Raw genomic sequence first — 17,374 nt, 5'->3', positions numbered from 1 at the left:
TCTGAACCTCTCTTGACTTCAAACCCAATGTTTGTTCTATTATTGCATAGTGACACTTATATCCACCTAATTTTGACTTAAATTCCATAAATTATGAGAAATCTACAAAGTAAGGTATCTTTGCCACTGTTTTTTATTACCTAGTAGAATTGATTTGATAGCATGTTACAGGGGAAAGGATGATGATCTTTTTTTTCTAGGAGGTCAATTTTTCTTTAGCTGCGTTACTTTGGGCAAGATGATTTCTAATATTTTTTTCAGCTCATAATTCTAAGGTCCCTTCCAGTTCATTCAATCTATGTTTCTATGATCTTAAACCCAATGAAATTCAACATTCAATTATTAAGCCCTGACTATTTGTAAAATATAAGCCTTCTTCAAAGGATGTCAGGGACTGTTTAGATGCCTCAGTAGGCCAGTTAGATCAAGTCAAGGCATTCAAATGGGGAGGAGAAAATGAAAGAGTCTGTGGGGGGGGGGCACCTCCAGGCAGATTCCAGAAGGTACATTCACTCTTAAGTGTAGTTAGTTGGTTTGTAGCTCCTAAAAGGGAAAAAATGGCTGGAATAATTTTATACATTACACAATCCAACTTGCCTATGAATTTTCTGACCTTGTTTAACTTCCTTGAGGCAAGAAAGAAAAGAAAAAAGAAAACAGCAGAAATACACCAAACCCCACAAGAGTCTGACCACATTGCAGACAATGTATTTAAGGTCTGTGCATCATGTGATAATGGTAAAGATTTCATAATAGAAGGGAGGTTTGTTTTAAAGCTGACCTCATTGTCACAGATAATAGTTTACAGCTGCTTGTGAACATAAATACTTTACTCAGTGCCTAGGGGTGTGTGTGTCAAAGAGGAAATGTAAACTAGGTAGGGAGAGGGGGCCATCCTCCCCCTCACTGCTCAGGTTCCAGGTAATAATGTAATCAATTCTTTGCATTCAGCAGTTTCCACTTCACCATTTACACAGCATTTTGCCATCTGTGCTCAAGAATACTTTAGAGTTTACCAAGTACATTGCCATTTACATAGCTCTTCAGTGTCAGTTTTTCCATGTGGTGTTCACAACAGATCTGTGAGGATAGCCAGGGCTATCATTTCCATTTGGCAGAAAAAGAAACTGAGATTAAGGTAGGGAAAGGACTTGTCCAAATCTATTTAGACATTCCCATTTCTGTGATAAAAAGAGGACTTTAACCTGAATCTTCTGTCTCCAAATTTAGAACTGTTTCCCCCTAAACTAAAATTATCTTTCCTTGTTTTATTTCCCAGGATCATAAAGTGTTTACACAAATGGACTCCAAAGTCACTGAAGGCAGGAACTATGACTTTTTTGTTCAAATTATTTATCTTCTGGGGGCCAGAATGTTGCTGAGTGAGAGAAATGGACACTTTTGGGGGATATGGAATGGCTTAGTGAAAGAATGCTGGACTTGGAATCTGAGAAACTGTGTGAAATCTTGGCTTGGCTAATGTAATATAGCCTAGGACAAGTTGGGTCCCACCTGTGTATTCTATAGTGTAAGGACATGGGCCTTGATGGTTTCATGTTGGCCCCATGAGATTAAATATGAGATTAAAATTCTTGTTATCAGTGTCACTTGAAGCTTCTCAGTCTCATGTAGGGCCAACAAAGGATGGGAAAGCAGTCTGTGCTTTGTGGTATAGTGCAAAGAACTCTGGATTGGATTTGGAGAATTTGGAGACAGAATGGGTCTTCATCTCAGACAGTTTCCACATCTATGTTCCCTGAACAAGTCACTTAAATTCCTTGCTCCTCATTTTACTCATCAGCAATGTGAGAAGGCTGTACTCAGTAATCTCTGTAAATTTCCTGCTATCTCTAAATCCATAATCCTATAATCACAGGAAACTAGGCAAACAAGCATCTTTATAGCTATGCTTCCCTCTAGCTCTAATGTTTCTCCTCTGATTCTCATCTAGAGCTTAAAATCTGTGAAAAATTCCAGTCTTCTCCTTTGGACACATGCATGCAGATTGACTCCCAGCAAAGGGATTTTGCAGAAACATCTACAGGTTCCCTCTATTTGGGATCTGTGCTTCCTACCCTGTATAGTTCATATGAATACTTTCTGGGTCAGACCAGTGCTTGAACTCTGGATACTCTGTCTCTTAATAAAAACAATGACAGAATCTCAAATTCTAAAGTAGACACAGCTTTTCTCTTCAAATTTCTCTATAATCTGTAGCTTTCTTTGTTCTATCATACCTTACTAAGACCATCTAGGTTGTGTGACTGACATTCCTCCCCAGCAATGGAATCTAAATTCCTTAAGACAATCTTTTTTTCTTCAGCATTGTTTATTAAATTTATTTATGTAAATTATGCATTTCTCTGGGAATTTCTCTGTGCACTAACAGCACATCTGGAATATTGAATTACAAGACAAATCTTAACTAGAGTTTGTATTCTTCAATGTAGCACTTGTATACCAAGAACTCTGGAGAAGATAGGGATAAGGAAGCTACATGCCTCTTTTAGCAGGATCTTCTGGGAAAGATGGAGAATGGGAACTTATGCCTTTCCAACAGGACTCTCAGGAAGGATAGGATAGGATGACATGCAAAACTCACAAATGAATTTTAGAGAAGGGCTCAGAGGATGTGTTAAAAGGTCAATAAGTCTAATGCATACTGTTACTTTACTCCCCTCATTGAGAAAGTTTAACTGAAGACAATAGGGATTTATCTTTGCCTTGTATTGGGTCACTCTGACCAAATTGTATCTTTTACAGTTATGAGTGAGCTATAGTTGTCAGAATTAGCAGCAATTAAGAATATAGTCTATACTGACTGAGGTGGATTCTATTCTGTACCACAGCACATAAATAGGGAATGAAAGACATGTATGTATCAGTGAATCCTGATAAATCAAGGCACTAAATTAGGTCTGCTTTGGTAGAAATTCCAAATCACATTTGAATCTGATTATTAGGCACAGAAGTCTTTTGGACCACTTTCATAGTGTGGTTAAATAGAAAGCTCTGGTGTCAGGGTCTTCCAGTCATTGGTCAGAGCTGTAATGACACAAGTGAAAGAGCTCCTGAGTTGGAGGGGGGGAAGGAACACAGGACTGTGCTGAGGGTCAGTGGGTAGATGATTGATTCATCCTTGCAGTGGAGAATCTAGGTTGGGTGGGGAGACTGACCAAAACAAGGTACTGGGAAAATTGCAAGCACCTGGAATTTACTTTATTCTGTGTTTGCAATGCATTCATGACAAACTTATTTCATATTCCAAAGTTCATTCTTGACTCGGGGTGAAAAACATAGAGGAAAGCAGTGATTTGGTATGGGGTACTGTGCCAAGTTAGACCTTCATGAGGGCAGCCACCACAGCCTTAGCATTAAAGCTATACAGGTCACTGTAGGTCTGGCCAGTCCCAAAAAGACAATAGGTTTGCCTAGAAATGGCAATGCTCACCATGTCATCAATGGTATCAATTTTTTTGATAAAAATGCCATCAAAGAACCAAGGTTTAGACCATAGAGTGATCAACCAGAGTTTTGTTGAATTATAACAACATCATTTTCCACCAAGGTCTCCCCAACAAACAGCAGGTTGGGTGAGTTGACAGTAATGTTTAGCCAAAACAGTTATCAAGGATGACAAGAAAATGCAAGGGTCTTGCATTCGGTCAGTTGCATCCACCAAGATCACATCAAAAGCTTGATTCTGAGCAAATGAAATGGCCTCCATGGCAATGCCAGCATCGTATTTGTCATGGCCCTTTTCAAACCGATGCACCATGATTAGACCACCATGGTTCTCTGAAGAGTGCAGAGCACTAAGATACTATATTATGGGTGTGCAGCTGCACCACTATTCCTGCCCCAAATGTGTCACAGGCAGCCATAAGATGCTGAAGTTATTTTCCAATCTTGTTGGCGACAGAATCTCAGAGTTGGAGAGCAATATCTGTAGCCATATTCTTAGCAGTTAGGTGATCTTGCATCTTTTCCAGCAAAGATTCCAAGGCTTCATGATTTAAGCTCTTGTCAAGTCTCTGAGGCCAGATTTGAACTGATGGTGCTCTACCCACTATACCACATTGTCTTAATGTTAAAACTGTTGCCTATTGTATCATACTGCTGAATAGCTCAAAGGGGTAAGAACTTAAAGAAAAGGCTGTACAGACAATCTATCGAGAGACAGTCTTGGATATATTGGGTTGTCATACTCTGTCACCAGATATCACTTGTGAATGCTTACTCAGCATTAGTGCTATGCCCTGGTGCCTTGCTGACATGGGAGCAAGAGAAACCAAGTTAAGAGACTCCCACAGCAGCCAGACCACCACCAATAATTCTGTTTTCCACCAATCAGGCCATGGAGTATAATGGTTCTGGTAAAGGCAAGTAAGAAGGATGCTTTTTATATCATATCCTTCACCATGATAAACATAATTGTGCAAGTAATGCCACCAATCACTTGATCAATATGGCCCTCTTTGATACTGATGGACAAACATTATTATTATTACCATCATCATCATCATCATCTCCATTATTAATTCTTGGAGTCAACCAAGTCTTTTAGTATCCCAAGCATGCTGCCCAGGAGTCCTTTTGTAAACTGGGTTTAGCTGAATTCTGAGTGACTCCCTCACCATCTGAGTTACTGCAGTCTAGATCATTGTTAACTTAGCCATGCAGTGCCCATATTCAAAGTGTCTTTTTTGCCTTTCTTCTTTGGTGAATTGATTTTGAGGACTTGCTGGACTTCTCAGCACCTCTTCCACACTTTCTCATACTTATTGGGCATCAGTTCTTCTTTGGACAATTCTAGTCTAACCCTGGGACCAACTGGGAGATCAGGCTTTCCTGTACCCTCTTTTAGTACCCTCTTTCTTGGTTCCTTCATTCTTCTTGTTACTTTTAGCTTTCTTCTTTGACTTTTCCCGATGAATCCCATTCATTGACCTCACAGTTTTCTTCAGCTTTTTGATAATCTTTAAACTTCTTCATGGCATGGGAGCACAAATCTTACTGCTTTCCCCTGTTACACAAAGGAAATGTAAAGGGGGCAGCTAGGTGGTGCAGTGGATAGAGCACTGGCCCTGGAGTCAGGAGTACCTGAGTTCAAATCCAGCCTCAGACACTTAATAATTACCTAGCTGTGTGGCTCTGGGCAAGCCACTTAACCCCATTGCCTTGCAAAAAACAAAAACAAAACTAAAAAAAAAAGGAAATGTAAAACCAGACTGAGGACATCAAAGGTGATATTTAGTAGACTTGTTGAATTTCTGTGTGATGCTTTTCTCAGAAGAACTGGATGCCCATCATCTATCAATTTGTCTGCCTTAAGAGTTTAAAACTTTCAAACTGGTTGTCCAGTTTGTGTTTGACTGTGAATGCCTCTTGGTGAAAGGACTTGTTGCTTCCCAGTTCTTGTAGCAGCATGGAGAAGATCAACAACTTGATGGCAGGTTCACAGTTGCTTGGGTCCTAGAAACACCAGAGCACAAACTCACCCTTGGAGAAGATGAAGAAGAACTTGAGCATGCCACCTGGGCAGCAGGGTAGGAAGTAGATGGTAACTGGAATCCCCACAGCTTCCTGCTGCTGGCTGAGAACTTTTTGTCATTTTTTTTTTATTTTCAGTACCTTGTACATTTGTTGTTATTGTTGTTGTTATTCAGTTGTTTCAGTCATGTTCAACTCTTTGTGACCCCATGTAGGGTTTTCTTAACTAAGAAAATGGATAGAGTTTCCATTTCCTTCTCCAATTCATTTTCCAGATGAGGCAATTGAGGCAAATAGGATAAAATGACTTGCCCAGGGTCACATAGGCAGAAAATGTCTGAGGTTGAATTTGAACTCAGGTCTTCCTAACTTTAGACCTGGCACTCTATCTCCTGTACTACCTAACAGCCTTGCCTTACACATAGTAAATGCTAGGTTGAAAAAAAAATAATCTAAACTGGATATCAATGAAATTATAATGACTGTTGTTGTTGAGCCTTTGATATCAAAGAGGACTAGTGATATCATGACTTGCAGGTGAATAAGAAATGAGTGACTTAGAGTTGGACAAAGTATTCAACCTTATTCTCTCCTCCAGAGTTATTCAAGGTTAAGACAACTGGCAATGGCCCAGGATTGATTATAATGCTTAAGGTTTTCTCTAAAGAGGACATGAAGGAATGCATTTTTTTTTCCTTGTAAAAGACCATAGGCATTTTATCACACACCTTCCCTGAAGATGAACACAGCATCAAAGTCAGCTACTACACTGAAGGTAAGTTTGACTTGAAAAGGCTACAAGCCAAGACCAAAGTGGAAGAAGTGTTGGTGCATGACTTTCTGTTTGCAGATGATTGTGTATTCAGTGCACCCTCTGAAGCTGAAATACAAGAAAATGTGGATTGATTCTCTGCTGCTTGTGTTAATTTGGGTCGCACAATTGACAAAAAGAAAACATAGGTGCTCACCAGTCAGCACCACACCATCTATATGTGGAAACATTGGTTACAGCAAATGAAGAAATTTTGAATACTGTGGATAAGTTCACTTACCTTGGCACTACACTTTCCAGGGAAGTACATATTGATAAGGAGGTTGACACATACATTGCTAAAGTTAGTTCAACATTTAGGAGTCTCTGAAAGAAAGTGTGGGAGAGAAGAGGAATTAGACTGACTGCCAAACTGAAGATCTAAAGAGTCATTAGGTTGACTTCATTTTTGTATGCCTGTGAAACCTGGACAGCCTACTTGGGTCCTGCTAGGATATTAAATCTATTCTGTTCAAATTATTTTAAGAAGATTTTGAAGATAATCTGACAGTTTAAGATACCAGACAATGAGGTCCTTTCTAGAGCTAAACTATGGCTATGTTATTTGAATATCAAAAAGACTATTTTATGGAGAACTCACAGAGGACAAATACACAACAGAGGGAGAGAAGAAGCAAAACAAGAACACTCTGAAGATTTTAAGAACTTTGGAATTTTCTGTACAGCATGGAGAGACACTGGCATAGAACCAGTCAGAATGGCATACTGTCATCAGACAAGGTCCTATATTTTATTAGGAAGGTAGAATGGAAGCAGCTCAAAGGACATGTGATATGCATAAGTTTAGAGTACCCAATTCAAGTGTTCACATGGACTATTTGTGCTTGACTTATGAGCATTCCAAGTTCATAGTGGTCTGATTAGCTATAGTCAAATACACTGTAACTTGTCTCTAATATAGTGATGTTGTTTTGGTCTTCTTCAATAAGAAAGGACAAGAACCAACTAAACCATCTTATTTATAGGTGTGCTCAACACAGCTTATATCCATACCTTGTTTGCTTGCAAAATTTTGCCTGTTTTCACAGGCAAAATTTTGTCTTTGCTCGCTAGCATTTTTTCCAAAAACCCTACAAAATCAATGCAAGACACAATTCTATGCAGAGTAACAAAGCCATTGAATCCTCAGTCAGGACCTGAAATGACTCTTTTGAAGAATGATTACATGAAATTCTTTGGTAATAAATGATAGAAATAAAAATCTAATTAATAACTGTATCATCAATCTAGAGCTAAAAGATATCCAAAGGACATCCAACTCAATGAAAGCCTTGCATATTTTACAGATAAAGAATCCAAAGCTTAGATAGGTTAAATTTTTTCCTGAGTAGAAAGTTTTAGAAAGATTTCACATTATATTTTATTCCAACTCTCTCCAATGCACTGATCAATATTGTACAATGTAGTGATCTACCTTATCCTCATACTAGACTTTGAGTTCCCTAGAGAGGGAATTAAGTTCTTCTAGAGCCTGAAACAGTTTTCTTGTTTGCAAGGTTGTTTTTGTTTTGTTTGTTTAATTCCCTATATGAATGAATAAAAGGAAAAAATATATAAACATCACACTGAAAATAAAGTGCTGATTTTTAGCTTTTATATCAAACAGATTGGGAGGAAAAAATGTAATTACATTTGAATTCAGTTAAGATTTGAATTTCTTCCCTATCTCATCCCAAACATTTAGAATCAATAAATTCATTTAGCACAAAATTCCTTAGTGTTCAAGATATCCTAGTAGTCAACTGTCCTTAGACTGCAATGGAAAAGCAAAGCATTATTTCAATAAATAAGCAGGCTTTAAATCTGTCTCCTTTTGCCTCCTATGCTAATGTTCTTTCCACTGTTCCATTTTGCCACCTTTATCAGTAGCCCACAAGAATCACATCCAAATTGGAAGATCAGATCAAATTTCTAAAGCAATAGTGATGGAATAGCAGCATAATGTCATTGATCTTAAAATTGGAAAGAACTAAGTGATCATCTGGTTTAGGTTTCTCTTTTAAATTAATACTTAAATGATTGTCCAGATATAGCAAATATGGCAACTAAAACCCAGAGAGGACAGTATAAAAATCATAGAATTTAGAGCTGGAAGGACTTTAGAGATTATTTAGAATCTCTTCCAGCAGTATACTGGTAAGTCTTGAACAACTGTCTCTGGAGAATACAAGACACAATTCTAAGTTTAATTTGTATTATTTACATTTGTCTCCTTTATTCTTTCAAGATTAGACAATCAACAAAAAAATAAATCAAGTCTTGATATGTAGATTTGGCACATTTACATTTCTGAAGTATAAATGGTCATACTATAAACATTAATCTGGAACTGGTTGAAGCTGGATCCACCAAATTTTTGTGATCTTCCCCATAACCCCAGTTTTATAGCTTTGACATTCAACTAAAGGACAGCTAGGTGATACAGAGGTAAGAGTACAGGACCTAAAGTCAAGAATATTTATTTTCATGAGTTCAAATCTGACATCAGACACTTACTAGCTGTGTCATCCTGGGCAAGTCAATTAACCCTGTATTGCCTCAGCTCCTCATCTGAAAAATGCTCTAGAGGAGGAAAAGGAAAACCAAAAGGAAAATTTCTATACCAAGAAAATCCCCAAATGAAGTCACAAAAAAATTGAATATTACCAAAAAATGATGACAATAACAACACTTGACTGGAGAAGGAAGTGATTTTTCTCAGGATCAGCATATTAGTATTCAAGGAAATTATCAGTTGTGTTTTGCCCTTTGGGATAGCCTACTTTCCAATCCATATAAATTTAGGGAGATTTAGTACAACAAGAATGCACCAAAGGTCATACAAACTGATATGTAATGGTTGATAGTTTTATAGAGTTCTCTGATTTATAAAGGTCTTTCTTCATAAGGGAGGGAGCTAGTGCCACTAAAAACAATCCTATCTTCCAGAGGGAGAAAATGATGCTTATAGAAGATATGTAATGTACCTAGAATCATAAGGCTAGAAAGTCTTCTGAATCCCAAACTAATACCATTTGCATTCTATCATGTTTTTCTAATAGTGAAGTTTACCAGATGAACTCTCTCCTTATCTTGGGGTTTACCTCTCTATTACCCATTTTTGTTTTGTCATTTACTGTCCAAAGTTTGGTGTTTTTAGTAGAGAAAATAGAACCCAAATAGAATATTTCTTCCTTCTCTCTTATCTTATGTCATTATGACATCAGCCTTGAGAAGCAATCCAATTCCTTTTTTAAGCTCTACTATGCTTTCCAATTTAGTTAAAAACAAATAAACTAACAAATAAATGCAGAATGAAGCTATTGTTCCTCACCTTTCTCAATACATTCTGAGCTTTTGCCTTTGATACTAATTTTTTTCAACTCACTATGCTTTTTTTATTCATCCTCTATACCCTGTTCTTTCAGGTCAGCTAGGTATCACAGCAGATAGAGCACTGGACTTGGGACAGGAAAGACTCAGCATCAAGTTCAAATCTAGTTTCAGATAGTTACTAGATGTTTGATTCTAGGCAAGTCACTTAACCCTGTTTTGCCTCGGTTCCTCATCTGTAAAATGAGTTGGAAAAGGCAATGGCAAACCACTCCTGTAGCTTTGCCAAGAAAACCCCAAATAGAGCCACAAGGAATCAGACACAACCGAAAAATTACAATAATTTGTTCTTTTATTATCTATCTTTAAAATCAATTTGGTTAATGAGTTCCCTATATATCAGCCTTGGTTTTTTAGGTAACCATTCCTTTCTCCCTAGCTATTGGGATCATTTGTTTGTCTCTTCACTATTTTCTAATGTATTTTCTACCCTCCAACATTTTTATAATTATATCTCAATATAGTCATTTTCCCTTTAGCCCTATCTGTTTTACTTTATACATATAAAAACATTATTTTGAGAAGGGGTTTATATGTTTTACCATGGCTCAATGGAAAAGTCAATATAAAAAATCCAGAAAAAAATATAAGGAAATCATTCAAACCTAATTATAAGGCGTTGATAAAAGTTAAGCTATTTACTTCTATGAAAATGTTATCAGTATTCTTAAAACTATTAACATTTCTTGTTCATTGTTTGTCCTCTGTTCTTGAAGAGGAACATAACATCAGGAAGTTGATGTCATGACTTGACAGTGAATTGGATTTAAGTGAGAGAGGGCTGTGCAATCATATTATCATTACTAAGTTAGCTTTAAAGAAAGGTGGCTGAGATGTTTATGATAGATTGATTCTAAAAAATTATTTAGGAAGAGGTTAAAAAGGAGCAATTATCTCAAAAACTGGGTATGAAATGGAGAACTAAAATAGTGTAAACAGATAGGCTGGAGGGTTGTAATGCTTACTTTCATATGAGTTGAAGAAGAAACAAAGTATCCATCTGAAGAGGTGATAATACTGCAGGATACCATGGGAGAGAGAGGCAATTTTAAGAACTTATATAGAATAAAATTAGGAGGGTAGGGGAAGAAGATAAAGAGAATTATAGAGGTCTATGTAAAATAAGCAATAAGAGAGTAAAAGGAGAAGATATAGTAACAGAAATAGGGCAGAAAAGACAGAAGGAAAATAGTGAGCAAAAATAAGTTGGAAGGAAATTCACAAACAGAACTTTTTCAAATCCATAAGAATACAAGTTATTCCCAGATATTGTCAAAGGATATGAAAAGACCCTTTCCCAATGAAGATATCAAAACAATTTATAGTCACATACAACACTCTAGATCATTACTGATTAGAGACATACAGATTAAAAAACCTTGAGATATCATTTTGATGAGATCAATATTCTTCAATGCCTTGCCTCAGTAAGGACAGCCCAGAGACACAAGACAAAACCCTATTAGCAAACAAATAAATCCCTGCCTTAGCCTGAAAGGATTAAACTATCAACAAAAGAATAAATCTCTTCCCTACCATGAAAGGATTAAATCTTTGAACTTCTGCACTTACTCCCATCCCATTATCTACCTGTGGATACCACCTGAAGACACTTAATTGACCTCTCAGGACACATGCAGTCTATGTGTTAGCCACTCCTTAAACCCTTCTTTTCATCTCCCTAACTCCTTCCTCATCCCTATCCCAGCACCTACCTGTTCTTAAACTCTGCTGGTTGCTATTATCAGTCTGGTTTCAATGCCTTAGTAACTGTCCTTAATTTCTCTCTTATCTTTGCTAATTTCTTAAGGAACTCTGGTGATTTCCCTAAAAAATCTACTTCAATTTTCTTGTTACTTTAGAACCCACAATATTACATAAATAAAATTTTTTGTCACTAAATTCTTCTGATTCAAGTTGGTCTTTTAAGTGAATTCCTTCACTTTTTCTCAAATTCCTGAAACCTTTTAGCTGATGAAAATTTTACAACTATCAGATCAGCTAAAATGATAGGATAAAGTGACAAATGTTGGAGAGGATGTGGAAAAATTGGGACATTAATTTATTTTTTTGTGGAATTGTAAACTGACCTAGCCATTTTGAATGATAATCTGGAATTATGCCCAAAAGAATTATTTAAGTAACTTTCTCTTTCATCCAACAATACTGTTACCAAAAATGATAAGGGAAAAAGGAAAAGAACCCATAAACACACATATGGATGCCCTTCAGTTGGGGAATGACTGAACAAGTTGTGACATATGATTGTGATGGAATACTGTACTACTATGAGAAATGATGAGATTAGTGATTTTAGAAAAACATGGTCAGACTTGCACAAAATAATGAAGTGAAATGAGGAGAACCAAGAGAATATTGTATATGGCAACAGCAATATTCCTTTAAGAATGACTTTGAGGGGCGGCTAGGTGGTGCAGTGGATATAGCACCGGCCCTGGAGTCAGGAGTACCTGAGTTCAAATCCAACCTCAGACACTTAATAATTACCTAGCTGTGTGACTTTGGGCAAGCTACTTAACCCCATTTGCCTTGCAAAACCCTATAAAAAAAAGAATGTCATTGAATGAATAAGTTATTTGTCTATAATAAATACTCAAATGAACTATAAAAGGGCCTATGAAGAAAGATGCTATCTGTATCCAGAGAAAGAACTGATAAATAGAAGTATGTATAGAATTATGTATGTATAGAAGTATGTATGGATGTGTGTGTGTGTGTGTGTGTGTGTGTGTGCATGTGTATGTGTGACACACACACACAGTCATATACCTATTTGGTTATAATAGTAGCCATGTTTGGGAGAAGAAAAAATTTACATGATAATTTTATTGTATATTTGGAAGGAATAGCAAGTTATACAAAGTTGATTTGAAGTTTTATGTACAATCATCTTTTTTCTATTGTACTATGTTTTGGAAATGCTTGTTTTATAACAAAACAAAAAGAGCCAATGTCTTGGAGTCAGGAGGCCTGAAGGTGGAATCTAGGCTTTCATTTTTAAGACTGGGTGAGTCACTTCACTCCTCTAACCTACTCTCTTCATCCTTAAAATATAGTCAATTAGATTTGGGATTACTAATTCCCAGGGAGGTTGTGAAGAAAACATTTACTAAGACTTAAAGAGCTATAGATATGTGAGTTATTGCCATTATTACTTCATGAAAGCCACGCTAGGTACTGAGCAATTTGCCCTTCACAATTCCCCTTTTTCCTACTCTGTTGTTTTATAGCACATGGGTTATATTAAGTGTGTATTTTCAATCCTGGCATGCCATATGAAAGATGCGTGCTCTCCATAATCACTGAGGGTTCTAGGCAGAAACTATAGCAAAATTCCAAGGATGTCAACTTGGCTTATGGAATATAGTTATGAAAGTTCTTTGTAGCTAAGAAGGGTGGAAGAAAATGTACCAAGAATGAAATTGCAATGTCTCTAGCCCATTTTAGTCAAGCCAAGATGCTGACATAAATCTGGTTTCTACATATTCTTCCATTTCTTCAACTCCATTTGTAGAATCACTGGCCTTGCAGAATAAGAAAACTCATTTGGAAAATGAACATCTCCCTCAGGAAAGCTCATACCAAACAGAGAAGAGAGGTGGGAGACTTATTTTCAATCCATTTCAATAAATATTTACTAAGTACCTACAGCTTCAGTGTACTGTGTTAGGGCTTGGTATTTCCCAAATGAAAAACAACAAAGCCCTTGTCCTCAAGGATCTCATCATCTAATAAAAGGTTTACAAATAGAACCTTTAAATTTCAGTCTGTATGCATAAATCTTATTGATGGAGAAGGATTACAAGGAGTAGGCACCTCTATCATATTCCCAAAGTACTTTTCTCCCTTCAGGAATCTTTACCTTGTCAAGGAGTGCAGCTGGTCCTAATAACTGCAACTGTTCCTAAAAAGTCTAGAGTACATTTACCTTCCTGATAAGATCCTATCTAAAGTAACATTAACTTTCTGGCTTTTAGGTAATACTTTAAATCTTTTAATTCCAGACAAGGTGCCAACATGCATTGGTGAAAATAGGAATTCACATTACCTATGAAATCATTGGTCTAGTCCCTAGTCTCATAGGTATAGATCCTTGGGATATGAACTAAACTTCCTCCAAGTTGATAACAATAAATCAATAAGTATTTATTAAATAGTACTTTGCCCTCAAGGAGCTCACAATCTAATGGGGGAGATAATAAACAAACAAATATGTATAGACAAGTTACATATATATATATATATATATATATGAAAAATAGAAAATAATAAGTGGAGGATACTAGAATTAAGAAAGATTGGAAAAAAATTATAGAAAGTAACATTTTAGTTGAAACTTGAAGGAGTCAGAAGGGAAAAATGAGGAGGGGAAACATTGGCATGGGAAACAGCCAAAGAAAATGTTCAGAGCCAAGAGATGGAATGTCTTATTCATTCATGTAAGCAAGGAGGCTAATGTCTGTATCAAAGACTATGTGGAAGGGGGAATAAGGCATAAAAGGGAAAAGGAAAGGAGGAAGGATGGATTGTAAAGACTTTTGAACACCAAATGGAGAATTCTATATTTTATCTGGAGGTGATAGGGAGCCATTGAAGTTTATTTAGCATGGCAGTATTATAGTCAGGTCTACAATATAGGGAAGTCACTTTGGAAGACTGGTAATTGGAGGATAGATTAGAGTGGGGAGAGACTCATGGCAGGCTGACCACCTAGCAGGCTATTGCAATAATCCAGACATGAGGTGATATGAAAGTTTACTAGAGTGTTGGCTGTATTAGAGAGGAGAAGGAGGCATATTCAAGGGATGTTGCAAAGTGGAAAGCAATAGGTCATGGGAATAGATTAGATATAGGAGTGGGGAGGGACAGATTGAGAGATAGTAAGGAGTCAAAAATTATACCTAGGTGTAAACTGGGAAGATGCTAGAGCCCTTGACAGTAAAATGGAAGTTTGGAAGGGAGAAGAGTTTAGGGAAAAAATAATGACTTCAATTTCAGATATCTAGTTTCAGATGTCTGCTAGTCCATAACTCAGCTGACAGGTTAGATCTGGCTAAGGAGATTTGAGAATCATTAGCATAGAAATGAAAAATAAATCTCTGGGAACTGATGAGACCACCAAATGAAGTAGCATTGAGGGAGAAGAGAAGAGGTCCCTGGACAGAAACCCCCCTGTGGGAAGCCTATGGCAGATGGGTATGCTCTGCAAAAGGACACTGAGAAGGAACAGTCAGGTAGGAGGAGAACAAGGATAGAGTGGTATTCCAAAAACCTTGGGAAAAGATAGTATCAAAGAAAAGAGAGAAAAATGATAATATTAAAATCTGAAAAGAGTCCAAGATGAATTAGAATTGACTAAAAAAAATCACTGAATTTGGCAATTAGGAGAGCACTGGTAACTTTGCTCAGAGCAGTTTTATTGGAATGATTAGATTAGAAGCTGAATTGCAAAGGATTAAGAAGAGTTGGAGGAAATGAAATGGTGGCACCTACTACCTTCTTATGGAGTTTAACTACAAAAGGCAAGAGACATACGATAATAATTAGTTGAAATGGAAGGATCAGGTAAGATCTTTTTGAGTATGAGAAGGACAAGTATATGTTTGCAGGCAATAGGAAAGGAACAAGTAGTCAAGGAGAGATTAAAGATAAATGAGAGAGGTGGATGACAGAAGGGGCAATTTGTTGGCAATAGGATAGAATGGGATCTCATCTCCTAGCAAGAGGTAAAAGGAGTTTGTCTTTGCAAGAAAGACCAAGTCTTCATGTGAGATAGTAGTGAAGGAGGAGATAGTGGCAGAAGGCATCAAAATGTTATGAAATGAGACTCATATGAAAATATATGTCTATTGTTTTCACACCTTAAGATACCATTTAAAGTTATATATTATTTTATTTTTTCTGTTTCTAGTTCATGATACAGTGATTTGCATATAATAGGTCCTTTATACCTATCCATTGATTTAAATTGGTTAAGTTTTAGTTCTCTCTGGAGTTGTACAAGATAAGTTTAATTTTATTTCCACATAACAGCTTCTGCAGTATAATAGTTTACAGATACTCAAAGGCAGCTATCAGGCTCCCATGAGTTTTCTCTTGTCCAAGTTAAATATCTTCAATTTTCTGAAGTTTTCTGTACTCAATATGCTTGTAGCCATCTCACTATTGTGCCTTGGTCTTCTTCTAAGTATACTTCAACTTACATTTATATTTTTCCAATACTTCAGAAGTCTTTTGATTTCATGATTTGGGTCCTACAACTGATGTCCTTAATGGACATTTTAATTAGTTTCTCTGGCCAAAAAATTCATTAGTAGTTGGCCAGCTCTCTAGGAATGAGCTTCTCTGCAATGAACTACACTGATACTTAGATAATATTTAGTCTTCTTCAGCACTAATACTTGAAACCTTTCCAATGTGGTAGGAACTTAGATCTACCAAAGCTCAAATTCTGCTAGCATGGTTCAAGGTCATCTCTGTGATGTATAGTAGATGAACTTCATTAGAGTATATGTAAATCACGTGCATGTTATCATACTTCAAGTTTTCCACATCTTGCTCTAGCACAGTGATCAACAGTACCAATGCTTTTGGAAAGGAATAGTCTTTACCAAGCCTATGACAATGTAGACCAAAAATTCCTTTCCTTGGAATTCCTCTATTGGAATATAAGCTCTTTAAGGTCAAGGAAAGTTTCAGTTTCTGTATTTATATCTCTGGTGCTTAGAGAAAATGTTTAATATTTCTTTTTCATTCTTTGTCATTTATTTATTCTTTCATATTATTTTAAATGCACAAAATTCTAACTAATTTGCCATAGGAATAAGGTTTAGAATTTTGATTTTATTGGCAGACATTCCATGTCTCTCAGGACTCTGAGACCAGCTCTTTCTCCACTATGTCATACTACTTTTCTTCAAATTCTTAGTTCTGTCAGTTCATGTGGGAAGTAATTACTTTACCAGAGAAAGCATAGTATGTGTTTCTACTTTCTTAAAAGACCTCAAGAAGAAATTAGGAGATTTGGAGGACACTTTTGAGGATTTAATTGCTCCTCTCAGCTGAAGGTTGTGACTTTGGATAAGAAAGAGGTAGATAATGATAGCAAAAACCTGCATTTACAACAACCTTGTTACATAGATTATATAGGTATTAATTTATTTTACAGTTGAGGAATGTGAAACTCAGAAAATGGTAAGTTAACAGCATAGTGAAATCAGAATGTAATCATTTTTGATAACTAGTTTATTGCCCTAGGTTGGTTATTAAGATAGGAAGTCACGTGGTTGGTTGTCACGTGGTTGGTTTCAAAGAAGAAGAAAATGGTTTAGGATATGGAAACAGGGACTTCCTGGGTGGAGCCAAGATGGTGGAGTGAAGCCAACATGCTCCCAAAGCTTTTGATAAATGAAGCCTCTACTCTGACATTCAAACTACATATCCCACCAAGAAAAAGAGAAGCTTCAATGAAGTTTTCAATAGTAGACATCATAGAGGAACCTTAGTGAAGTTTTGTCTCTTTGGGGGAAAGGAGGAAGTAAAGCCAAGGAGGTGGAAGAACAGGAAAGCCAGCAGGAAGCTTTTAGCCTCAGTGCAATCAAGGTCCTGGCAGCCTGGCAACAGCAGAGGTCCAGGAAGCTAAATAGTAAGCCAGCA

General features: G+C 36.7%; 2 pseudogenes; both read right to left on the bottom strand.

The window, feature by feature from the left end:
- Positions 1 to 3,337: 3,337 nt before the first annotated feature.
- Positions 3,338 to 3,884, bottom strand: LOC141504283 (signal recognition particle receptor subunit alpha pseudogene; annotated as a pseudogene).
- A 12-nt stretch (positions 3,885 to 3,896) lies between these two features.
- Positions 3,897 to 17,374, bottom strand: part of LOC141504278 (signal recognition particle receptor subunit alpha-like) — a 32,101-nt pseudogene continuing 18,623 nt past the window's right edge.

The sequence above is a fragment of the Macrotis lagotis genome, chromosome 1 (genome assembly GCF_037893015.1).
Source record: "Macrotis lagotis isolate mMagLag1 chromosome 1, bilby.v1.9.chrom.fasta, whole genome shotgun sequence".
Taxonomy (NCBI): domain Eukaryota; kingdom Metazoa; phylum Chordata; class Mammalia; order Peramelemorphia; family Peramelidae; genus Macrotis; species Macrotis lagotis.
This window is presented reverse-complemented; position numbering and strand designations above follow the sequence as displayed.